This window comes from Bos javanicus, chromosome 5 (genome assembly GCF_032452875.1).
Source record: "Bos javanicus breed banteng chromosome 5, ARS-OSU_banteng_1.0, whole genome shotgun sequence".
In the NCBI taxonomy this organism is placed as follows: Eukaryota; Metazoa; Chordata; class Mammalia; order Artiodactyla; family Bovidae; genus Bos; species Bos javanicus.
Genome location: NC_083872.1, coordinates 38,166,502 through 38,194,048, shown reverse-complemented (window position 1 = coordinate 38,194,048; position 27,547 = coordinate 38,166,502). Strand labels below are relative to the sequence as shown.

Here is a 27,547-nt window from a genome sequence, read left to right as displayed (position 1 = left end):
TCTAATTTCATTCTTTGTTTACATGTAGTGATTCAGTTTTCCTAGCATCACTAATTAAAGAGATTGTCTTTTCTCTGTTGTATATTCTTGCCTTCTTTGTCATAGATTAATTGACTATAAGTGTGTGGATTTATTTTTGGACTCTATCCTGTTCCATTGATCTATGTGTCTGTTTTTTGTGCCAATACCATACTATTTTGATTGCTGTAGCTTTGTAGTATAGTCTGAAGTCAGACCATGTGCATTCCCAAGTCTGTTCTTCTTTCTCAAGATTGCTTTGACTATTTGTAAGCCTTTGTGTTTCCATACAAAATTTAAAATTATTTGTCCTAGTCTTATGAAAAATGCCTTTGGTATTTTGATAAGGATTGTATTGAATCTGTAAATTGCCTTGAGTGATATGGTCATTTTAACAATATTGATTCTTCCAATCCAAGAACATAGTATATCTTTCCATCTATTTATGTTGTCTTTAATTTTTTTCATCTTATAGTTTTCAGAGTGCAGGTTTTTACCTCCTGAGGTAGATTTATTCGTAGTTATTTCTTTTTGATTTGATGTTAAATGGAATTGTTTCCTTAATTTCTCTTTCTGATACTTTGTTGTTAGTGTATAGAAATGCAACAGACTTTATATATTAATTTTATATCCTACAATTTACTGAATTCATTGATAAGCTCTAGTAGTTTTCTGGTGGTATCTTTAGGATTTCTAATGTAAAATATCTTGTCTTCTGCAAACAGTTTTACTTTTCCTTTTCTATTTGTATTCCTGTTATTTCTTTCCCTCTGATTACAGTGGCTAGGACCTCCAAACCTATGTTGAATAAAAGTGGCAAGAGGAAGGAGGTTTCCTTCAAATGCAATTAATTTGAGAATCTAGGCCCTACCTATCAAGCTGTAATACTGTTTTGTTTCAGGCAAAGGGATGACAGAGCTGTTTCTTTTATACAGGATAAGACCCTAGACCAACTACCTCTGAACGGCTGAAGAAATATTTGTAGTTCTTATGCAAACTAAAAGGTGCTTTCTTCTTTACCTAAACAATATCTCTCTCCTCTACTGTCCTTAGGGCTTCCCAGATGGTACTAGTGGTAAAGAACCTGCCTACCAATGTAGCAAACATAAGAGATGTGGGTTCGATCCCTGGATTGGGAAGATTCTCTGGAGGAAGACATGGCAATCCACTCCAGTATTCTTGCCTGGAGAATAGCAAGGACAGAGTAATCTGGTGGACTACAGTCCATAGGGTTGCAGAGATTCAGACACGACTGAAGCAATGGATATTCATTCATTCTACCATCATTTGCCTTGTGAATTCTAGCTGCTTGGGCCTCTGTGGACAATCAACTCTGTCTCCTCAACTCAGGGCAGCTCTGGGACTCAGCCTGGTTTCCTCCCTTGTCCCTGTACTGCAACCCGGAAAGGCTCCCAAGGCCGCAATTTGGGACAATCATAGGGTCTCTTCTCACAAATCACTCCCATGTGTTGCCTGATGCCCAATGCCTTAAGAGTCAAACTTTTAATTTTTTAAACTTATTTGGCCTGTTACTTTAGGAATATTTCCATCAATGTTGCATCTCTTTCCTTCCTACCTTGATCCTTATAATTTATGAGGAATCTACGTAGTTTGCATTTGAATAACATCAGTATACTTTAGTTCCACTTTTTTATTTGACTCTAATTTGACACTATTTTCCCATAGTCAAAAAATTTTAATCAAGTTAATAGTAAGCAGTTAAAGTGCAATTACATGAAAAGTCCTATATTTTATGTGTTTAAATTGTTTTTCATTGTCTTTACTTGTAAGGTGTTGAAGCAGGAGCCCACTCCTGACTCTTCTTTCTGGTAGAATAAACTACACACTGTTCTGAGAGTGCCAGTTTGATGCTTTTATGGTTTGTCCAAATAAACTTACCAGCAGTTGTGGTCTTATTGTTGGAGGGTCATTGGTTGTACAGAGAAGCCAAGGAAGCCATGCTGGTGGCACCATGCTTCTTTTCACATCCCATGATATGGTTTTGCCATTTATTTCTATAGTGTGTATGACCCCTCAGTGATGGTCAAAAAACTGTTTATTGTCTTCAGAGTATTTATTTCCGTATTTGTCTTCCCCACTATGTACCAGTCCTCACATCATTTGCCCTGAGGAAAATTCATATGTTGCTGCTGAGGTCGCCATGGCCTCTGACCTGCTGCAGCCTGCATTTAGGGCTCACAGGAGCTCTGTCATGTCCTATGGGGCCAGCTTCCAGGGTGCACCACACAAAAACCCATTTGGGGAAGCCACCAGGTTATGTCTTCTTTTGTAAGAATTAGAAGTTGGTTTTATGCATTTAAAACTAATTCTTTTCATTGTCATAATAAAAATTTAATTTAGGAAACACATTAGGATGAATATACAAATGTATATTTTATAGCAAAATTCTAAAACTTAGGATGAGCAGAGCAGGGAAGCAGAACCTTCTGGAAAATGAAGCACATTTTGACAAAGCACATTCCGACAATTCTTATTCTTTCTGGCTATGTTTACTTTACAAAATAGCATTCAAACAGCAAATACTTCAGTTTTAATGAAGTCTCAAACGGGACAAGTCTGACTTGGGTTTCAGTTTAGTTCAGTTCAGTCGCTCAGTCGTGTCTGACTCTTTGCGACCCCATGGACTACAGCATGCCAGGCTTCTCTGTCCATCACCAACTCCCAGAGTTCACTGAGACTCACGTCCATCGAGTCAGTGATGCCATCCAACCATTTCATCCTCTGTTGTCCCCTTCTCCTCCTGCCTTCAATCTTTCTCAGCATCAGGGTCTTTTCCAGTGAGTCAGTTCTTGGCATCACGTAGCCAAAGTATTGGAGTTTCACCTTCAGCAGATTTAATTATATGAAAAAAACTGCTGAAAATTAATAGAGTTTGAAATTTTTGAAATACACTGTCCTGGGCTACTGGTAATTGTAATGACAATTATTTTTCAGTTGTAGAACCAAAAGTTTATATGAAAAATATGCTATTAGAACTGAGGAAAAAAATCAAGAACACTGAGATACCATGAGGACCAGGAAATTGTTTTATATCCTCTGCTGCTGCTGCTGCTGCTAAGTCGCTTCAGTTGTGTCCGACTCTGTGCGACCCCATAGATGGCAGCCCACCAGGCTCTGCCATCCTTGGGATTCTCCAGGCAAGAACACTGGAGTGGGTTGCCATTTCCTTCTCCAGTGCATGAAAGTGAAAAGTGAAAGTGAAGTCGCTCGGTCATGTCTGACTCTTAGCGACCCCATGGACTGCAGCCTACCAGGCTCCTCTGTCAGCAGGTTTGGCAAAATGTCTTGTAGATTATTAGACTCAAATACTTATGAAATAAAGAATGAATGGAAGAATGAAGTCTGATTCCTTGAAGGCAGGGACCGTGCTTGTCTTGTTCACTGTTAAACTTAGAATAGTTAGTTTTGGGTCTGGCACATTGTATTCAATAAACATTTTATTGACTGGGTTAATGAGTGAATTAAAATTACATGGCCTACAGCAAATATCATTATGTGCAAATTTGAAAATATATTTTCAATTTTGGAAATTTCCTTATATAATTGAGAAGTTATACTAAAAAAAATGGGAGACAATCTGAGTCAATGATATACTGGTTAGAGGAATTTACGTATCTCTTCCAGTCTAGTGATGAAAGAATTTATGTTGCAAATAAGAGTTCTGTTGCAAAAGCTGGGAATGCAAGAGTTCTTGTGTTGAAGATCCCTTTTTTTTCCATTTCTGTTTGAAGTACATTCCATGAAGAAGAAATGGAAAGATAAAAATGCCAAAAAAGCAGACACAGGAATTTAAAGAGAAAGGAAAATTAGTCAGCAGCCATGCACCACAAATCACTACTCAAAACAACGAAGACTCATGAGATCCAGAGAAAAGATGATGCAAATCCAAGGGTAGACCTCAGGGAACAGATGGGGGCTAGTTCGAACATTTCCCTGCCTTTCTCCCTGCCTCTCTCCCTCTCCCTTTATAAGACTTTTTTCACAAACTCCTTGTTCATTATGAGTAAAAATGACCAGTTTTGTTCGAGCCCCTCAAAACTAGTTGTGGTGTAAAATGATCATGCTGTCAAGTCACTGTGGAGGCCCAGCTAACGTCCATGGATGAAAATGCCAGGAGAGAGCAGGCCAGGTCAATAGCACTTCAGTTAGCTGCATTTCTGTTAGTTTTAGTCCTATATGGGTGTATGAGAGGATATATTAGCCTCCCATCAGGAAGCAACTGCCACAAAACAAGACTGCCTAACACGAGAAATGCTAATGTTATAACTGGATCATTTCAGTCTTATTCACTGATGTTAGACTCCAGCTATTGATGGAGGTACCTCTAGGTAGTTAGGCTAAAACACACACACACAACTGCCCCTAGGTCATTCCCCCTCCTCCCTCCCCTGCCCGGGATGTTGGAGAATCTGTGTCAGCTTGAAACACAGCAGTAGCATCACCTCTCTTTTCCATTTGGACCCCAAGCAAACAGTAAGACCTAGTTTGTGGGGACTTTGCCATTCCTCCACTGAGCAAAAGACAATTTCCTCTGTGTTGCAACTTTCTATTTGGCTAGAGGATAGAAGGGTTGGCAGGACTAGAGCTGGCTACTAAAAGCAGGCACAGTGAAACCTCACAATGATTTGCCTCTTTTTCAGCTTGGCACATCATGTTAGGAGCTGGAATAGAGACACATTTGTAATAAATTGCAGTTGGAGAGGGGCAGTGGTGCTTCTGTAGAAGTCTTGTGTTTTTATCCCCTCCCCCTCTTTGGGTAACATAGTTATGAGCCTCACTTTTGTTTTTCATATTTTAAATTCAGCCTGTACTGAACTTGCCACAGAAATAGATCTGCGCTGACACTCCCACACTCAAGCTGCCGGCTCTGCATCACAGGTTTGACATGGCTTGAGCCAACCCAGAAACTAGAAAGTTGAAGTGGCGTGAAAGATGTAGCTCCTTGAAGAGACTCTCTTCTGGGTTGGAAAACCTGGATCATATTTCATTTCCATCCCGAAAGTCTTACAGACCTTTAACATCGACACTAGGCTCATCTCACAGTGATTGCCCACACTCACAAGGTCATACAGGGAATTGCTTTGTGACACAGGCATTTTTTTTTTTTTTTTGCCTAAGTGAAAGGGTACAGCAGGACTCTTTCTCACTTGGACAAGCTCTCCTGCGGATGCCTGATGCCTGGAAGTCAGATTAATGGAACTGCTGGGTGAGGGCCAGCCGACAGAGTGGGAGGTCAGCATCAAGGAGGCCTAGAGGGAGGCAGCAGGAGGTCCTGGCAGGAGACGTGGACAGAGCATTAAAGGTGGAAGTTGGAAAGGCAGCCCATGATGTCAGGGACCCTTGCCAGAGGGGACCTCACTCCAGGGCTGAAAACCAGAGCAAATCTTCAACTCTTGAAGGAGTCCAAAGATGGAGTGGGAAGGAGAGCCCAGAGCTCTATCCCTACAGACTCGTCATATCAGCCAGCATTTATGGAGCAACAGAGGCAGGCACTGGGCTGCAATGTTCTGTACACCCGTCACTGCTCTTGTCATAATGCACGTCATCTGTTTATTCACTCGAGTGCATGTCACAGGATAGCGAGTTCCTGGAGAGAAAGGTTTGTATATGCCTTGATTACTGAACAGGGTACCTGGCATATAAACCTTTGGTAAATGTTTGTTGATTGAGTGAGTGAGCGTACATTTTTCAACAACCCTGTGAGGTATCATTATTCCCATTTCCTGTGAGTGTCAGAGAGATGATGAGACAGGAGAGGCCCCAGATTCCGCAGGTACTATGTGGGGAATTTTTCAGATCAGAAGTTCTGGGGATGGTGAAGGTGGAAACAGCACTAGGGCTGACTTAGTATAAAATCCCTGAGCCACTAAGATTCTGCCAATCCCACTCCCTGGGCCCACCCTCCCTCCCTGCCCATCCCTGCCAATGCCATAAGGGTAAAGTTGCCAGACAGAATCTAGGACACCCAGTTCATTTGAATTTTAGATAAACAACAAATAATCTTTAGTATAATTATGTCCCAGATATTGTATGGATGTACTTAGATTTAAAAAGTATTCATCGTTTATTTGAAATTCAAATGTAACTGGCATTCTGTGCTTTTATTTGCCAAATTTGGCAACCCTAGGTGGTCGTTGATTTTTCAGGGTGCAGGTGAGAATCAGGAGGTAGGTTAACCCACCTCAGCATCGGGGTGCTCCGTGGGGAGAAGGAGTGCTAGAACCACTGGGTTCTGATTTATCAGCAGTCCGAGTGCCCTTTTGTTACCTTCTCAGAAGGGGAGCCCACTGGGTGCTGCTTTTCTTCCCCCCATCCCTGCTCCCCGTGCATCTTGCTGTCATATTTCCCAAGAAAGCACGTGGCTGGGCTAGTTTGTCTCTGTTCAGTATGGATGACCTGCTACAGAACAGGTGCTCAGTAAATATTTCTTGAATGAATGAACAAATCAGTTCTAAAATGTGTCACCTCCCAAGTGGTTGATTTCCTTTCTTCCAGCCTGTCCACAGCCAACTTTGGCTGCATATTCTCAGGTTTAATTGGCTGTGGCTGAAGTATCAGGGCCGTAAATTAGGGTCTCAGTGCAATAGCACAAGAGTATTTTTCTGAAAGAGACCCCTGGGCTACTTTCTCAGTAGGGATCTGTAGGTGTAGTAGGCAATCTGATATTTCATCCTGTCAGTAGGCATGGCTCATCATGGAACTTGACCTGTGCAGTCAGCCTGTCTGAGAAGCATGGCCTGTCCAGGATGCCAGCCTTAGAGCATGAACAACCAATAAGATCTAGCACATCAATGTTAAGGTGATTATATAATTTATTATCTAAATTGAGATACTTGATGCAGTAAGGAGAATGAATGATTAAATTCATAGTCCCGCAAGACACTTATGTCTTGTGCCATAAGACAAATGGCATAAATTCAAACTGGGATATACTGTGAATAATAAACATCCCCTGGGGTCCCCTGTACACTGTGATCTCCAAATGCCACTCTTTGGGCACAGTAACCAAATTACCTGATTAGCTGCATATATGCCCTGAACTGTTCTTCCTTGAGGCTTTTTCTCAAGATAGTTTATCAAGAGAGACTCTACGAGTCTGTTTTCCTCACATATCTGACTTATATAATACTTTGCTGAGTATATTTCTGTCTCCATCACAGATTAGAGTCTCTTAAAGATGATGGTCCATGCCATTTACCTTTATATACCAGCACATGGCACAGTTCCCGGCACCTGGAAAGTATACTTGGATCAACAGTATAGGCTGTTATGATGGTGCAGTAATAAACCACCCCCACCCTCAAATTTTGGTGGCTTGTAAGAAAAAGGGTTTTTATTTTTTGCACCACATATCCAGAGTTGGTCAGCTTGGGCACTGTCCCACCTCCTGTTTAATCTGGAACCTAGACAAATGAGCATTTTTAAAATCTGGAATGTGGCAGGTCTCATGGAAGAGAGAAGAGAGATGTTGAGTCACAAGCTGGGTCTTAAAGCTTCTGCTCAGAGGGAGAGTTACCTTCACTTGCTTTCCATTGCAAAGCCAGTGAGGCAGCCAAGTCTGCTTCAGTGAGGAAAGGAAATAGAATTCTCTCACAAGGAAGAGCAGCACATGTTTTGAACAATAGTGCCAAATCTCCCGTACACCCAGGATATGTGAACGGAATTCAGTTTAACATCATTATTTAACTCTATACTCCAGACTTTGCAGACATGAAGAAGGGGTGAAGTGGGATGTGATGGGGATGGGGTAGGGGAAAAGTACACTTCGTGTGCATCCCGTGAGAGGCCCAGCCTGTCTGCTCACCTTCCTGCTTTCTTTTAAGGCACATTTGCACCAGGGAGGAACAAGGAAAGCTTCAGTTCTAGACTTTTCCTTCCTCATCGAAAAGGATTCTTCTTCTTCCCTGGGTCATGGCTGGGAAGAGAGTCTAGCCATTCTAAAAGGTTCAAAGAATAGTAACTCTGATTTCAAACCATGCCAGCTCTGGGGTTAAATGAATTACTTCAATTATTTGACACCTATCAGCTACCAAGTACCAGGTACCAGACACTGTCTAGGGGCTCACAAAGGTTTCAGTAATGTCAAGATTCTTGCCTTCAGGAAGCATGCACTCCAGTAGAGGAACAAGACACGCACAACTAATTCTAGGTGAGGTGGCATATGTCAAGCCCTCAAAGCTTGGAATTCCTGTGTCCCAGCCCACTTGAGTCTGATTGTGAGTCCTGGCCAGACTGGGTTTAACCAGACATACCAGGTGCCGATGGAGTCCCAGTGGTTATTAAAGTGAATCCTGTTTCTTCAGAAAGCCTTTCTCAACTAAGGTAGAGGACGTTGATAATTCCTACCAGACTCAACTTGACCCCCTTGCTCTCCCTCCTGTGATGTGCACCTTGAATATAATTATCAAGATATTTAATTGATTTATTGTGTAATATTTGAGTGCACCATGACCCCTGTGATCCAACCCCCAAAATACAATTATACAAATTCAGTTGGATTTTTCTTGGTGATACCACAGTCTAGGGGAGAGCATTTCTATTCTGAGGAGCTAATTAGACAAGAAGGGAAAGGAAAGGAGAGCCCTTAGGACCCACCCTGGACAGACCTCAGGCATTCTCAGCAGTGACAGTCCTGTTCTAGGCCACCCTAAAGACCACAACATTGCTTCACAGAGAGTCAGTTAGCTCCTAGGTGAGCTGTTTCATCATCCATGTCTCATTAAGTGGTTTTGAGAAATTTAGAATTAGCCAAGTTCCCAGGATGGGCTTCTAGGTGGCTCAGCGGTAAAGAAACTGCATGCCAATGTGGTAGATACAGGTTTGATCCCTGGGTCAGGAAGACCCCCTGGAGAAGGACATGGCAGCCCACTCCAGTATTCTTGCCTAGGAAATCCCTCAGACAGAAGAACCTGGAGAGCTATAGTTCATGGAGTTGCAGAGTCAGACAAGACTCAGCAACTAAACAACAACAAGGTCTCAAGACACAGGTCTTAAAATGATCAGATTTTAACTATACCCTCAAGCCTGGTAGGCTACAGTCCATGGGGTCACTAAGAGTCGGACACGACTGATGTGACTTAGCAGCAGCAGCAGCAAGCATACTTCTCAACAGATTCTAGAGTTTTGATCCATTGATGTTCTGATTCCACATTGATATCTCAGACTTATTTTACCCATGAAAAACTGAAGTTCAGGGAGATTTAAACAAATTTTCCTAAGGTCATATATTGTCCAACTGAAACATTCTCCAATTCTAAGATGTTGGACCTATATATGAACTGGAATACATTAGGACATTTGATGGCAAGAAAGACAGGGCCAGTTTTTCTGAGTTTCACATTTGTGTTGATGTCTCTTTTTATATATTTTTCGGTTTATAAGAGTCATACTAAATAACTCTGGAGAGCATGTGCTGCCTGTTTCACAATAGTACTGATTCTTTAAAAGTCAGGTTTCTGAGTCATGTTGAATTATTCACACAAACAAAACCTGACAAATGGAATAATAGGGACAAACACAGTGACATCATGTGTCTCTTCTATAAAAGGCTAGAGAGAGGCCCAGAAAGGAAGTTTCTGCAGAAATTAGGGCAAAATTGAATACTGAGCTTCACCCAGTTACAACGACTGATAAAGAAGAATCATGTCTGGTGAACTCAACGAAAGTGGAGTATTATCATTAATAAGCAACAAACTGCTGTAGGTATGGAATTTAACTACTTAGTTAAAAGTAAACTGTATTGTGAACTCCACTTTACTGGCTCCATGAACATCCTCATATATGTGAGGTTCATTTCTGGATCCTCCTGCCTTTTCTCCAGGAGTCAAAATAGTCCTTGTTTTTCAGGGACAATTCTTATTCATATGTTTCTTGATCCCTCTTGGTTGGAAATAGCTCCCCTCACCTTGATTGCCTCTGACGGGGATTTGAATAGGCATCCTTTATAGGCTTCATAAGATTCTAGCCAAGCATATATTATAATTATCATCATGTTTTATTTCCTCTGCTGTATAATAAGCCACCTGAAGGCAGGGATTGTGTCTTTTCTCCACTGTGTCCTCACAAGGCCTAACACCATGCCAAGTACATATCCCATATCCTCCAAATGTTTTTGCTCTAAGGGAAACTGAATTACATGTTAACTGATAGGGCAGGGTTGGGAGAAAGCCTGAAAAACAGTCTGCTGATAAAGGAAACAAAAGAAATTCTGAACATTTTAAACATCAGACTTAAGATAGGGTAACAATTGCTTTTCAATCTTGGAGAAGATTTTCTCTTCTGTTCATAGTGTATTTTCTATGATATGATTATTTTATATTATCAAAAATGAGTTAACTACATTGTGTTTTAGGCTTAAAAGAAAGTATGTTTCCTTAGGAAAATAGCAAAAAGACCGAAATATTACTTTCTTCCTTTTCTATGCTTATATGATCCTAAATAACACACAGGCCACCTTAATGACCTGTGTTAGAAAGTTGTCTTTTAAAAAATCTTCATAAAATGTTATATTATTATTGAAGTTCCCTGCACAGGGTTGATAGCCCGTTTACCCTGTTGCCTTTTAAAAATTCTCCATATTGTGTGGTGGAATAGAGGGCCAGACCCTGTGGGAAACACTGGCATATTTTATGAGTAGACAAGGCTGAGGCCAGGCAGCCTAGAGTGAGAAAAAGGTTAAAGGGACAAAGGCCAGTCCCTGGCCCACTGTCAGCCTGGCAGCCCTGGTCAAGAGCAAGCAGATACAGGACAAGCTCTCCACAGAAGATTCCTTCAGTGGATGAATCACCCTAGTTTAGAGTGACATTTTCTGTGGTCAATTGCGTATATTTGGCTCATGTTAATAAAGAGTTTATACAGACATTTGAGATGTATTGATGCTCTAGGGTAGTGTGTGTGTGTATTATAAAGAACCAACGAGGGGGAATGGATAAAGGAGACGATATTTGCTGAGCACCTTCCATGTTTTAGGTAATGTACCTTACCTAAATAATGATAACAATGATGGGTCTTCCCAAGTGGCACTGTGGTAAAGAATCTGCCTGCCAATGCAGGAAATGCAGTAGACACCAGAGACATGGGTTCAATCCCTGGGTGGGAAATTTCCCTGGAGTATGAAATGGCAACCCATTTCAGTATTCTTGCCTGGAAAATTCCATGGAGAGAAGAGCCTGATGGGCTACAGTCCATGGGGTTGCAAAGAGTCAGACATGACTGTGCACAGCACACAAAAACAGCAATGATGGATGATGATAGCAAAAATAATTTTATTTTTAATAAGCTCTTGCTCTGTCCGCACATTTAGCCTTTTAATTCTTCCAGCAAACTTTAAACGTACTCTGTCTGCTTTACAGAGGAATAAAGAAGCTGGTGATTTTAAGTAACTTGTTCAAGGTCTCGATTAGTACCTAAGCCAGAATTTGGTTTGGTTGCAGGGTCAGCCCTTATCTCAGTCTAGCTCAAGGAACAAAAGAGCGTTTTACTTTATTATTATTTTTTTTAATTTATTTTAGAATATGTCACACAAAAAATTGTGAGGTGAGTACAGAGTTCCCTTATACATAACACTTACTTTCACTTGTTAACATAATTGTATAGTTTCTTGGTCATAATTAAAAATAATTGTTAACATATTGAATAGTTTTTGTCATAATGAAAAAGTCCATATTTATACATTATTGTGAACTAAGCTCTATTCCTCATTCAGATTTCCTTGGTTTTAATTCAGAGTCTTTTTTCTATTCCAGGATCCCAGCCAGGATACTATATGAAATTTAGTGATCTTGTCTCCTGGTGCTCATCTTAGCTGTGATAGTTTTACAGACTTCCCTTGTTTTTGCTGGCCTTGACAGTTTTCAGGCATACTGGTCAGGTATTTTGTAGATGGTCCCTCAACCAAGGCTTGCCAGTGGTTTTCTCATACTTTGACTGGGGTTATATGTTTGGGGAGGAGGAACACAGACATAAAGCATTGTCATTATTACATCATGCCAAGGTTATGTGCTATCAATATGACTTTTCACTGTTGATGTTGACTTTGATTGCCTGGCAGAGGTAATGTTGTCGGGTTTCCCCACTTTAAAATTACTCATAACAAATTTTTGTTGTTGTTGAAATAATTCAGAGAAACCTCACAAAGTGAATTCTAGCTGGGTCCTCAGGAATTGAAAATTGTCAGGAAGCTACTGATATTTTCTCTTTGGGACTATAGGCTCTCCCATTCCCTTTATTCTGAGTGTTTTCTTCATTCTCTCTTTCTCTCTCTGTTTTTTTTACTAACTGATGATAGATTCCTGATGCTCAATAACTCCGTTTTCTGATTTCACTCTTCTCTTCTCACTCTGCTTTTTGACTTGGCTGCTGGCAACCTGCCCCATGAACCTCTCACCTTTTCCTGGTCAGGGACCTGCTAAGCATGTGTCTCACCTGCTTTTAGTTTATTTTCCCCATTGCAGCTCCTGGTGCCAGTCACTGTCATAAGCACTTGTCCCTGAACTAATTTAATCATTAAACCAACACTGAGGCGGGACTTCCCTGGTAGTCCAGTGGATAGGACTTGGCACTCCCACTGTCCAAGCGCTGGATCCGGTCCTTGCTTGGGGAACTAAGATCTTGCAAGCTATGCTGTATGGTCAAAAAAAGAAAAAAAGAAAACAACTCTGTGAAGTAAGTAGAATATCTCCATTTTATAGATGATGAAATTGGGATCCAGAGAAGGTTAAGAAACTTTCCTAAATTTTTGTAAGTGAAAGACTTGGCCTTGAAGCCAAATTTTTCAGATTTCAAACCCAGTGCTTGAACGTCTAAAAGGAGTTTAACTGGGACTGTATAGAATTGTACTTGCCCTAGATTAGCCAGCTAGTAAGTGGTGGAGCTGGGCTCAGACCCTGGTTTCTGCAGGCTGAAGTCCACCACACCAGCTTGTCTTCCAAAATACTGCGGTGTGTAGATTACCCAGATGCATTTCATTATTTTAGGCCTGTTCTGAAAAAGTGAAAATAAAGATATAAAATCTAATACCCAGCCATCAGACTAAATCAGCTCAGCTCTGGGCTTTAAAAGTCTCTGGCATTCATCTGAGTGAGTACTCAATCAGATAAAGCAACTGTAGATCTGGACCTTGTGATTAAAATATGCATTAGGAAGTTTGCAAGACTAGTATATACAAACAGAAAGAAAAATAAACAGTGAAAACATAGAAACTTCACTATTTACAATAGGGAAGACATTGAAGCAACTTGTGTCCATTAGCAGATGAATAAATAAAAAAGATATGGTATTGTTGTGTATATATATACTCAGCAATAAAAAAGAATGAAGTATTGCCATTTCCAGGAACATGGATGGACCTAGAGACTATCATACTAAGTGAAGTAAGAGAGAAAGATAGATATTGTGTGATAACTTATATGTGGAATCTAAAAAAAAATGATACAAAGAAACTTATTTACAAAGCAAACTCACAGACATAGAAAACAAACTTATGGTTACCAAAAGGGAATAGAAGAGGGATAGATTAGGAGTATGAACTTAATAGTACCATATATAAGATAGATAAATAACAAGGATTTACTGTATAGCACAAAGAACTATATTCAATATCTTGTAATAAACTATAATGGGGAAAAATCACAAAAAAGAATATAGATATATACATATCTATTTGTACAAAATCACTTTGTTTACTTGAAATTAACACAATATTGTTAATCAGCTATAATTTAATTTAAAAAGTACTAAAGTTTTCATAGTTGGCAAACGTGCTGTTTTGTGGATCTTAATTTGTATGTGAAAGTAAAAGTCATTCAGTCATGTCTGACTCTTGGCAACACCATGAACAATACAGTCCATGGAATTCTCCAGGTCAGACTACTAGAGTGGGTAGCCTTTCCCTTCTCCAGGAGATCTTCCAAACCCAGGGACAGAACCCAGGTCTCCCGCATTGCAGGCCGATTCTTTACCAGCTGAGCCACAAGAGAAGCCCCTTGTATGTAATTTGTATGTACATTGGTGCAAATGCTGGGAGCCATGCATGTTGAAGGTTTTCCCTGTTACTCTTGCTATCCTGGAGTACTGAGCAATTGCCATGGTCTTGAACTTGCAGGAAATAGCTCCACTTAATCTTGACTTTTCTTAATGTATCAGTGGATGTAGTAATGACAAAGTAGTTAGTAGTGAAGGTGAAAGATGATAGCAGCTTAGGCTAGGTGGTACTAGAAGAGGCAGAGGAAAAGAATAAGTAGTTTTTAAGATACTTAATGTGCATTCAAAGATGTGGAAGTTGTCAAGAATTATGCATGGGTAGTAGTGTCATCTACTGAGATAAGGACACTAGAAAGAGCATATTTGGTTGGCATGGGGTGGGGCAAATCATGAATATTTATTAGATGTCCAAAGGGAGATGGATATATGGCTAGAATTCAGGGAGAGTTCTGGGCTAGAAAGACGTATTTTGTGTCATTTACATACAGGTAAGTAAAACTATGGGTATTGTTTAAAGCTCCTATAAAATGAGTGAAAAGATAAGAGGGCCTAATGACTAGATAATGATTAATTTGCAAAGGAGAAAAATAAGTAGTAGGCTAATAATTGCAGACAACCTGGAAAAAATCCAGGTGAATGAATATGAGAACTGGTAATAGTCCAGTGCTAGGAATGAGACTGTTTCAATAAGAGAGACAAGTTATAGATAAACAGATTGTAGAATCATTAGTTAATTCATCAATTAATCAAACAAGACCAAAATTTCTTCTGTGTCAAACAATAGTTAAAAAACTGAGACTACCAAGGCTATTACGGCCCCCAAAGCTTAGTTCTTTGATACAGCTACAGATACTCAGTTACTGAGTTGAGTCCGAAGCTGGTTGTGAATTATCTGTTACTCTACTTCTGATTTCTTCTTTCTATTATTTTTGTCATTTCTTTGCATTTAGCACTTCCATCAAGGACTAGGCAGGAATAGAGAAAGAAAGTTATAGTAAAAACACTAGTTTTTTTTCCCTAATGCTGGCACATAATTGATGGTATAAGAATAAAATCCTAAGAACAATTGCACTTCTAAAATTTTTTTTATTGTTGTCCCTGAATCTCATTACTTAGACTAGACTACAAAGTGTCTAACTCTATATATCTTTCCAACCAGGATCTTTCAATGTTTCAAAGCAATTCAAGTGACTATAATGCATCAAAAAAAAAAAAAAAGCAAAGAAGCTATTATCAAGGAGACAATATACACTTGACAAGTATTTAATATTTCAATGTCTTTTAAATACATATCCATGTAAATATTAAAAAGGTAATAAAATGTGCAGTTAAATATAGGATCATATAAAACAGTATCCTACTAGCAAAAGTAGTTTTTTCCCCTCTTTGTTGATTGTTATCCCAGAGGAGGAAGAGTCTTCGTATGACAACTCCAATGTCCGCTGGAATGGGATAATGTAAAAACTCAGAATAGCTTGAAAATGCTTTCAATTACAGACAAAACAGGATAAATTTTGTGAGAGTCCTTTGTTACACAGAAACTTCTTATAATCTTTGTATCCTGATTGATATCGACTAAACATTATTTAGGATAATGGTTTTTGGACTATTGTATCTTTTGATACGAAATGACATTATGCAATAGAAAGGCAATCGTTTTGATGGTGAACATATCATTTTAACCAAATATTTGGTTTGGCTGTTTCATACCGGAAACAGAGCCATGTCTGGCCTTAGGAGCCATGGAGGAGGCACACACCTCTCTTTTGAGATTTAAGCTTTCTCCAAAAGTTCTGTGCTTCATAACATCTCAGTCTTTGACTCCCACCTCAATCAGCCATTGTGCTAACCATTCCCATTACTCACTCTTGAATAAAAGCACTGATGTGTAAATGCTATCTTGGAATGATAAGATATAAAATAATTTGTTTAAGATAAGTCATTTCATTTCCTCTTGGGATTAAAACATTTGGGTATCAGAAACAGCCAATTAAACACTCAGTACCTTGTTAACTATCTTGTGAGATATGAAATAGTATATTTTTTTCATGTCCTCACACAACTTACATTCTTATTTTAAGCCATACTGAATAGAAAATGAGCTTGGCATTCATCTTAACACTGTGAAGATAAGAAAATAGTAAAATCTAGAAAAAGTGTGTTCTAATGACCAAAAGAGATCCAAAGCTTGATCTAGTTATTTTAATGATCTTTCAATGGAAAAAAAAACCCAGCCATGTCTTTTAGGCAGGAGCTTCAATATTCCACTTCATTTTAATTTTTTAAAATCTCATTTCTTCAAGTAACTCACAAAGAAGTTACCTTTTATATAAGGAGTAAGAAGAAGAACAAAATTTCTGGGTTCTTGTATGCTTGATGATATTCTTCTTTTCTTTTTTTAACTAATTTTTTTTATTGAAGGATAATTGCTTTACAGAATTTTGTTGTTTTCTGTCAAATCTCAACATGAATCAGTCATAGGTATATATAAATCCCCTCTGTTTTGAGGCTTCTCTGGTGGCTCAGAGGATAAAGTGTTTGCCTGCAAAGCAGGAGACCCAGATTCGATCTCTGGGTTGGAAAGATCCCCTGGAGAAGGAAATGGCAACCCACTCCAGTATTCTTGCCTGGAGAATCCCATGGACAGAGGGGCCTGGCAGCTACAGTCCACAGGGTCACAAAGAGTCAGACACGACTGAGCGACTTCACACACACATGTATTTATTTGCTGGCTGTGCGGGGTTTTGTGGTGGTGCACAGGCTTCTTTAGTTGTGGCATGCAGACTTAGTTGCCTTGTGGCATGTGGGATCTTAGTTCCCCAAGCAGGGATTGAACTCATGTCTCCTGCATTGGAAGGCATATTCTTAACCACTGAACCACCAGGGAAGTCCCAATGTCTCACTTTAATGGCTCATGAAGTTACCATTCCTTGTATTTAGGTATATTGCTCTTTGTTCTCTAGCTGCTGCTGCTGCTAAGTCACTTCATTCGTGTCCGACTCTGTGCGACCCCATAGATGCAGCCCACCAGGCTCCCCTGTCCCTGGGATTCTCCAGGCAAGAACACTGCAGTGGGTTACCATTTCCTTCTCCAATGCATGAAAGTGAAAAGTGAAAGTGAAGTCACTCAGTCATATCTGACTCTTCGCGACCCCATGGACTGCAGCCTACCAGGCTCCTCCGTCCATGGGATTTTCCAGGCAAGAGTACTGGAGTGGGGTGCCATTGCCTTCTCCCTTGTTCTCTAGATCATTCACTTATTTTTCATATTTCACTTATTTATATCCATTTCTCCATCTCAAAAATTGACTCCTGGGTGGGATAGACTGTGGAACTTTGCTCATTTCACTACTTATCACATCTCAGGATACTCCCACCAATAGTCTCCATCAGTCTTGACCATAACTGAAGGGTCAGGACTCTGTACATGAACACACAGGCCTCCCTGTGGAGGCAGAGGCTGAAAGGTGCCTGCTTGACAAATAATGTGATTCCCTGTGTTCCTGGATCAGAGAGTCTACTTCTGCCAACCTAGTCGAGCTCTGAACTCTGGTCAACAAGGATCTTCTTTTAACTTTTTCCCCTCCTCCCCCAGTCTTGCTGCTCCGGACCATCTGCGCTGTAGCTCGTTATCCTGCAGAGAACCACTTCCCAGCATGGGACTGACACCTGTCTGCAAGATTGATTCCTAAATGTTCTGCACATTGTCTTTGTGGATGGCTGTGGTCACTAACTGAAAGTTAGACAATAAGCAAGTCAGGACATGTCAAGGGTATTTGGAAAAAAAGACAGTTAAAGAAAAATTACTTGGGTGGAAGATAAAAGTCCAATATGTTTTCATTTAATTTGGCTGAGATAGTATGGTATTAAATTATCCAATCATCCATATTCATTGCCAAAGAGTCATTTTTGTGGTAGCTAAATCTAAAAGAAATCTGTAATAAATAGACATCCATAAATAAAATCAGCTGCCTTATAATTTTTATTGGCTTCAATGAGAGGATAACATAAATAATATTTTGTTTCTATCATAACACAGTTATTAAGTCAGGATAGCCAAATGTTATTGTAGTTTCTCCTAATTATATAATTGCCATTATGTAAACTGATTTCCTTTCTTCTGGTTAAAGAAGAGACTGTTTTATACAGTTCTACAATGTCACTGGTTAATAAAACACTATTTGTATCATTCAGGATTCATCCATCATCTTATACTCAAAAAATTTTACTCAACATTATCATTACCTCTCTATGGAAGGTAAGAATTTTACATTTGCAGTAAAACATAGCCTTGCCTTATTCTTAGAGTGAATTTTCTTAAGAACTAATTTCAATACAAAATAATTAACCAAGGTTCTTTCCGGTTAGAAAAGATGTTGGAATGTATAGTGTGTTGTTGTTTTTTTTTTTTTTACTGAGTATGTATTTCTGACAATTTCTTAACCTGCAGTAGAAGTCTTGACTTGCTTTAGAAAGTCTGTTATCTTGAATTGGGTTAAATTTGAGATATTCTCAAGCCATATGTAATGAAATAGACAGAACAGATAATGTTTTTAAAATAATAACTTTCCTGTAATCCTTGTTCACAATGCTTTGTAGGAAAGATGATGGATTTCATTCTCTATTTCTTGGACATGGCTTGAAAGGCAACTGGCTTCAGTGGAGTGAGAAACTCTGACCCTGTGATGTTGGGCAAGTCAGTATATTTGAGCTTCAGCTCTCTCCCTGCAAAGTGAGACATTAAATGGAATGTTCTTTGACTTCCCTTTACATTATATAGAAATTGTAAAAAGCTGATTAAGCTGGGTTCTATGAAACAGATGATAGAGAGAAAGGCAGCAAAACAGCAGAGGAAGAAAACCCAAAAAGTGGAGAACATGTGGGATGATGTGAGGGTGGCTCTTCGTGGCTAGCAGCCTGGCTCTCGTTCCTCCCTCTGTTTCCGGTAGCTTTCTCCACGATACCTTGAATGATCTCACACCACAAGGAAAGGCTGGGTGTGTGTTGAAAAGGAAGGCGGTGAGTTTTACTGGTTGAAAATGACAGGCTTAGTCTGAAATTCATTAGTTCCTTAGTTCAGTTCAGTTCACTTGCTCAGTCGTGTCCAACTCTTTTCGACCCCATGAACTGCAGCACACCAGGCCTGCCTGTCCATCACCAACTCCCGGAGTCCACCCAAACCCATGTCCATTGAGTCGGTGATGCCATCCAACCATCTCATCCCCTGTCATCCCCTTCTCCTCCTGCCCTCAATCTTTCCCAGCACCAAGGTCTTTTGAAAAGAGTCAGTCACCTCTTCACATCAGGTGGCCAAAGTATTGGAGTTTCAGCTTCAACATCAGTCCTTCCAATGAACACCCAGGACTGATTTCCTTTAGGAAGGACTGGTTGGATCTCCTTGCAGTCCAAGGGACTCTCAAGAGTCTTCTCCAACACAACAGTTCAAAAGCATCAATTCTTCTGTGCTCAGCTTTCTTCATAGTCCAACTCTCACATCCATACACGACTATTGGAAAAACCATAGCCTTGCTTAGAAGGACCTTTGTTCACAAAGTTTCTTAAGTGATAGTTAAAATAATGGAACATTAGGTCAGAGGGGCAGTAGTTAAAAACAGACAAAAATGACTGCTAATCCCAAATGCCCCATAATGTCATTTGAGGCAAAAATTTCCAGAATTAACAAAACGTTTAGTAATATCATTTGTGTGGTCAATGTATGTCACACCCCTAAAACATATGCTTCTCCTTAAAATGCTACTCAGAGAATGTTTTTTCTGTTCTAAATTTGATTCCTAGGTATTCTTTGACTGTGTGCATGTATGTGTGCATGCACGTGTGTGTTTATTTTTTTATAAAGTCACCTGGAAGCCTATAATGGCCCCAAAGAAGTCTGCCTGCGGGCTGAAGCACATCTCATTTCCTCCAGGTCTGTGCTTGTTACAGTACACTGTGGTGGTCTGTCTTCTTTTCACTGCCCAACAAGAAAAGTCCCTTGAGGACACAAATTCCATCTTATGTTTTCCCAGAACTCAAACTGCCTATGGCTTCTGAGCCAGTGGATCAGGCATGGTGCTAGGGTGGTGATGGGTAGATGGAAGTCCAAACGTAGATGCTTATGGTTCAGTGGGGGTCTCTGGAGTGAAAAATGTCTATGATGTCAATATATGGCAATAAATCCTAAATTTATATGTGACCCAGGGGACAATAGGTCATAAATTATTTGGTTGTAAAGGCAGAAGGAGGAGAGAGTGTGGTCACCGAGTAACTTGACTTATAATCACTGAATATTTGACTTTTCCTATTACCACTAGATACTGCTGAAACTAGAGATAAGAAATGCTGAATTAGAGAATCAGTTCCCTTGTTTCCAGTGAGGTGATGATGTTTCATAGTTCCACACAGGTGCAACTTGTAGTCAGGATTTAAAACATTCAACAGTAGGCAATAGCCCCACCTTGCTCCCAGTTCCAACCATGTGCCCGATACTCCAGAGGGGGAGGAGATAAATGCAGGGCTCACCTCCAAATTCTGTCCACTCAGCCTGTTCTCTAGGTCTGGAAATGCTTCCCTCCACTTTTCTGTCTGATGATTTCCCACACGTCTGTGATAGGTTAAAGATGACTGCTAATCCTCTCATTGAGAGATGGAGTCTGTATCCCTTCACTTTGAATCTGGTTTGACTCTGTGACTACTTGACTGATAGACTCTGATGATCCCAAGCCTCGGAGACTGGCAGCTTCCACTTCCTATCTCTTGGAATGCGGGCTCTGGAGGAAACTAGCTGTCACGTGATAGGTCTGGCTCCCCTGAGACTGCCATGCCTGTGAGAAGCCCATGCCCTGTGGAGAGGCCATCGAGGGTGAAATGGCACGTGAAGAAAGGGAGAGGCCAGGGGACACTGAGGTACCAGGGAGACAAGGGAGGGAGCCTCGTGTAGTGGATGCTCTGCCCTAGCTGCGTCAACTAACACCCATGGGTCAGAGATGAACCACTCACCTGAGCTCTTCTTGAATTCCTGACCAGCAATGTCATGAGCAAAATAAGATGAGTGCTTTAAGGCAGTAGGTTTTCGTGTAGTTTGTTACATAGTACTAAACACCTGAAACAATATCCTTCAAGATCATGGGCAGTAAGTGTCATATTTGGGGGACAGATTTAATCTCCCCCAACTTCTCCCATGTTCCTCTGTCCAAAGCAGTCATAGCAGTCACTTTTGGCTGACTATCTCCTGTGTATTAGGCACAGTACTTGGCCTTTTACATACATTTTCTCACTGATCTCGCAAAATAAATCTATAAAAACGATATTCTCTTTACATTGACCAGGAGGTTGGAGCTGGGAACTACCCAAGATTATTGAAGATCCCACAAGGAAACACTGAAGAATTGGAATCTGACCCTGGTTCTGTCTTAACTCTTTCCACAGCAGAACCCTGTATCCATTCTAGCCTTAGTCTTTGTAGATTATGATGATCTCCTTTTGAATCGTTCTCCATGTGCCACACTGCAAGGGAGATTTTTCTGTTCACTGTGATGCTCTCGAGCATCAAGCACTGTCTCAGGCTCAATCAGTCTCCCTTGAATGAGTGAACAGCCTGCAGAATAATTTCTAGAAAATCAGCACAAGGCTGTATTCATGTGAAAGAGATAGTCGCCTTCCAGGGGAAAGGGAACAACTCTTAGCCATACTTAGAAGCCCAGGTTCTGCAGTCCCTACTGATTCCATTTTGAGAATATTGGCAATGGTAGCATCCAGTGTGTAGCCACGAGCCTGGGCTATCTTTACCTGAATCTTCAACACATAGTACCACATAAGCATGTTAACAGGGAACGAATATTATTGTATGTAGTTGCTGTGAGAAAACCTGTCTAATAGAGGAGCTTGCTCTAAATAATGGAGAGAACACAGTCACCTCTGCAGGAGAGTCTCCTATCTTTCACAGCTAAAGCTATGGGAGTTGAGAATGCAAAAGTGAGGCTTACTTAAAAGCAGGGAGGCAGATAAGCAGCCTTAGACAAGGCAGCACATGTCAGATTGGGATAAGAAGTCCCAGAGATGGGACTTTCTGATTTCCTGGTGCTCTCACCCATATTTAGTATGGACAAGAATTTTCCCTGAGTCTCCTAAATCTTGTTCTTGCTGACATTGTTCTCCCTTTGACACTTTATTGGGTACATTCCATGAGCATTTACCCAACAGGAAATATATAGCAAAGAACATTTAAGAGAAAGCGGCACCGCCCGATTTCTTTGTGAAAGCAGAATTGATGCAAGGGATTTCCAAGTAGAGTGAGGCAAATAAAATGCCAGCTTAGAGCTTAAATCCTGCCAGAAGACCAGAAATAACTTACACAATGTGACCTTTTCCCAAGCATGCTTGTGTAAGGGAAGAGCTACAGTGAGAAGAGAGGAAACTGTCTGCAAGAGAGATTAGACCTTGAGGTGTCTCTTGTGTCTTGATACCCCCGGGTACAGTTGGAGACTCTTGAATCATTTAGGAGAGGGTAGAGACTTTGTTAATTTTATCCTATATTGAAAGAGAGAAATGAATTCCCATTATAGTTTCCTTTACATTTTCTTAATGGATTTGATAAAAAGAGACAGATTTTGTAATGGATTGGATTTTGATTAGCTTTCTGTCCCATTCTCTGAGTACACTGGAATTTAATTAAAAAAAAGAAAAACACCTTAATCTTATTGGGGTCAAGCAGCTGTAATCTTGTGGGTTTGGGGATGTGCACACACCCTTTTGCTGGCTGTGCGAGGGTCTGTGTTCTTGTCAGTAACACATCAGTATTGTCTGCTGGGTAAGGAATATGTTTGAAACTCAAGAGGAAAACATGGATCATCCACTGCTTGTATTATATTTCTTTCTTCACATGTCTGTCATTTTTGTTAGAACATTCAGTGAAATTAGGTCAGTTATGGTTTTAGTTAGCAATGCAGATCTTGTGTTGTACACAAATCATATGATGTTTCTAATTATCTCTGCTTTTTAACGTTGATCTGAAACCAAATCCTTAACTATGCATGGCTTAGAGGTGTTTCCTTCTCCCCCTTTCCTTTTTGCTTTGACTTCTTTCTGGGGCAAATATGAAACTTAATCTTGCAATAGCAAGACACAATATTCTTGGCTTTATAGGCAGCTTGAAAGCCCAGGGTTAAGAGTGAAAGAAATGGATAATTAGTGTATAGTTGTAGATGGAGATTTTTGGAATAATTAATTGCATGATCCACTACTCTATTTCTAAGGGGTACTGTGATGCTTATCTGAATTTTCTAGGTACACCAAAGAGCCTTTGGAAGTCTCAGTGGTCTTCCTTAGGCCAAGAGCTCTAGATTTTCTGGCTCTTGAGCTGTGCTCAGTTTTCAAGGGTATGGAAGCTTTTGAAAAGTGTTTCTGCTGGTCTCAAAATGTGAGCTTCTATGTGGTGGCAGAGGGAGGGGAACCTGGGAAATGCAACAGGACCTGTAAGGAGACACTACATTGCTTTGTTTTTTTCAACTGAGTATAAGTGGGAACAGTGTCACAAAGGGTTTTCAAAAACACCTCTCTGTTGAGTTTTAAAAACAGGATTGATTCTCTTCAGTCTAGTTTATCAGATGCTAGGACAATCCAACTGTGCAGATGTGCCTCAAGGCAGAGACCAAATGAACTCCAAATGCTTTCAGATCTGCAATTCTGTAAAGAGACAGGAAAACCCTCAGTGTTGCTTAGCCCTCTGGGGCTGGTCCTTGGTCACAGCCTTTAAGGGTTTTAGGCATGATTTGCGGCAACATGGATGGATTTGGAGGGCACTATGCTAAGTGCAAGGAGATCCAATCAGTCCATTCTGAAGGAGATCAGCCCTGGGATTTCTTTGGAAGGAATGATGCTAAAGCTGAAACTCCAGTACTTTGGCCACCTCATGTGAAGAGTTGACTCATTGGAAAAGACTCTGATGCTGGGAGGGATTGGGGGCAGGAGGAATAGGGGACAACAGAGGATGAGATGGCTGGATGGCATCGCTGACTCGATGGACGTGAGTCTGAGTGAACTCCGGGAGTTGGTGATGGACAGGGAGGCCTGGCGTGCTGCGATTCATGGGGTTGCAAAGAGTCGGACACAACTGAGCGACTGATCAGATCTGATCTGATGCTAAGTGAGGTAAATCAGACAGAGAAAAACAAATACTGTACAATATCATTTATATATGGAATCTAAAAAGGTACAACAAACTAGTGAATAAAAAGAAAAGGAAGCAGATTCACAGATATAGAGAACATAGAGAAAAAGCTATTGACTCCCAGTGGGGAGAAGAAAGGGGGGTGGGCAAGATAGGGGCAAGGGATGTTAAAAAAGAAAAGGTTCTTATGGGGTTGTAGGAAATCGTGTGTGAAATTTTTGAACATTGTAAAGCACTGTAGAATTTTTAAATAAATAAATAAATGTAAATGTCTTAGGCATGGAAGATTCTTGGAAACCTAAGGCTTGAGAGAAGCTGTGAGTGAGGAAAAGAGAGTCAGTTTCACTTGCTTTTCCTTTCCTTCTTCAATGTGTACGAGACAGCAAAAGAGACACTGATGTATAGAATAGTCTTATGGACTCTGTTGCAGAGGGAGAGGGTGGGAAAATTCGGGAGAATGGCATTGAAACATGTATAATATCATGTATGAAACGGGTTGCCAGTCCAGGTTCGATGCACGAAACTGGATGCTTGGGGCTAGTGCACTCGGATGACCCAGAGGCATGGTATGGGGAGGGAGGAGGGAGGAGGGTTCAGGATGGGGAACACATGTATACCTGTGGCAGATTCATTTTGATATTTGGCAAAACTAATACATTTTGTAAAGTTTAAAAATAAAATAAAATTAAAAAAAAAAAACATATTTGTTAAGTACCTACTAGGTACTAGGACCTGTGATAAGCTGTGGGAATTAAAAAAAAAGAGTAGGTGATGGCCCTTGCCTTCAAGGAGCCCAGAGTGTGATGGAGGAGGCATAAGATGTGAAGGAATCATTACTATATGATTCTGGCAGAGGAACTGTAGTGAACTGAGTTGTGTTCCATAGAAAGCTAGGTTCAAGCCCTCACTCCTGCTGCCTGGAATGCAAACTTATTTGGAAATAGAGTCTTTGCACATGTAGCTAAGTTAAAGGTCTTGAGGTAAGATCACCCTGGACTAAGACTGGGCCCTGAATTATCGACTGGTGTCCTTATAAGAGAAATGAGAGGAGCACTTGAGATGCAGAGACACACAGGGAGAATGCCAGGTGATTACTGAAGCAGAGATTGGATTTAAACAACATTAGCCCAAGGGTGGGGCTTCCCTGGTGGCTCAGATGGTGAAGGATCTACTTGCAATGTGGGAGACCTGGATTCGATCCCTGGGCTGGGAAGACCCCCTAGGTCTCCCAGACCTCCTAGAGGAGGGCGTAGCAACCCATTCTAGTATTCTTGCTGGAGAATTCCAGGGACAGAGGTGCCTGGTGGGCTACAGTCTGTGGGGTTGAAAGACTGAGTGATAAGCACAGCACAGCTGAAGGGTGCCATGGTTTCCAACAACCAGGAGAAGCCAGGAAAAGGTGAGGAAGGATCACGTCTCAGAGCTTCCATGGGGGGTCAACCCTGGCGCACTCTTGATTTTGGACTTCTGGGCTCCAGAGTTGTGAGAGAATACATTTCTATTGTTTTCAACCCTGTGTATGCTAATTTGTTACGACCACCTTAGGAAATGATTACAGATATGTTTAAAAGAAGAATCAGAGAACAGTTGTGTCTAAAAGCTCAGGGAGGGCTTCTCAGAGATGTACCACTTAAGCAGAGTCTTGAAAGGAGATCAGTTCACCAGTTGCTCAGTGGGGTAAAAGACATTATAGGCAGAGGGAGCCTTACAGCGAGTTCAATGTTAACAAATGTGTCTTCAGAAAATGCTATGTCATCAGTGTAGCTGGAGCACAGGGAGTGATGTGGGGAATGAGAAACAATAAGAAAAACGAGCAAAAATTGTGACTGTTTTGTATGGCATGTTAGAGAACTAGACTTTCTCTGGGCAGTTTGTCCTCAATTTCTCTGTCACAATACAATGTGCCTGTGAGATACATTGTAAGTAATTTACTATGAATAATAAAATGCTGAAGTTTTCTAAAATAATTAGTTTTGTTTTCAACTAGTGGGATTTGAAATTATCCAGGTAAATAAGCCATCCTTGCTCGTATTTTGATGTGTTTCTTCACTGGGAGGGAAAGGGGCAGAGCTGTGACAAGCATTTAGACAACTGTGTATAACTGGTACCACTGATGAATGTGAACACCTGTTGTGTGTGTGGCAGAAAAGAAGCTCACTGCTTTGGATGGTAGAAATCCAACAGAGACTTTGAAGTAGAACAGTGAGAACATGATTTTGACTTCTCAGGATAACTTTGAAGGTGATGCTGAGAAGGGGAAAGAAATGGAAAGATGTTTGTTCTGGAGAGCTGGTGGTAGTAGTCATGACCAGGATCAGTAGAAATCATGATCTTAGTGGCTTTGGGGATGGTGAAATGAGACGGGCAGTTTTTAAGAGATCTTTCTGAGATAGAAATTACTAGTCTATGACTTGGAGAAGGAAATGGCACCCCACTCCAGTGTTCTTGCCTGGAGAATCCCAGGGACGGGGGAGCCTGGTGGGCTGCTGTCTATGGGGTCACACAGAGTCGGACACGACTGAAGTGACTTAGCACTTCAGTCTATGACTACGGGTCGCACGGAGTCGGACACGACTGAAGCGACTTAGCAGCAGCAGCAGTAGATGTTGATGTCATTGATTGAATTAGAGAATATGGTGTGGGGGATAGGAGTAAGTTTTTGAGAGATGATAATGAGTTGAAATTGGTCATATTTGACTTGAAATCCAGAAAGAGGTATCTGAAATCTTCCAAAATATAGATTACTGGGTATCACCACCCATGGTGGAGTCTGATACCTTGATGGGGAACTCTCCATTGAAGGACAATTGTCTAAAGTATGCAGAAGACAGCCAAGAACAAAACTTTGCAGGGAAAGGTCATAATAAGAAACAAGGGTGAGGTGAGTCAATGAAGGGTCATTGGCTTCACCAATGAGCCAATGGCTTATATATACATATGGGTCAGAGGAGAACAAAAATGAAGGCTCTCTTGAAAATCAAGGAAGATCTGGTATACTAGCTTTCTAAGGCAGCCATAAAAATTACCACAAGCTTGCCTTAAAACAAAAATTTATTCACTCACAGTTCTGAAGACAAGAAGTCTGAAATCAAGAGCCCAGTAGACTCATACTCTTACTGAAGCAGGGGAATCTTTGCTTTCCTCTTCCAGCATGTGGTGGCTCCTGGTGTTTCTTGGCTTGGGCAGCACAACTCCAGCCTCAGCTTTTCTCTTCACATGACCTTCATCCTTTTGCTTCTGTGTCTCAATCTCCCTCTTCTTTTCATTATAAGGATACCACCAATCTGAATTAAAAACCCATTCTAAATCTAGGATGCTCTCATGTTGAGATCTTTCATTTAATTGCATCTGCAAAGACTCCAT

The 27,547-nt window shown here is 40.7% G+C and overlaps 1 pseudogene; it reads right to left on the bottom strand.

Moving 5' to 3' along the window:
* Nucleotides 1–1,798: 1,798 nt before the first annotated feature.
* Nucleotides 1,799–27,547, bottom strand: LOC133248609 (NADH dehydrogenase [ubiquinone] 1 alpha subcomplex subunit 12-like; annotated as a pseudogene).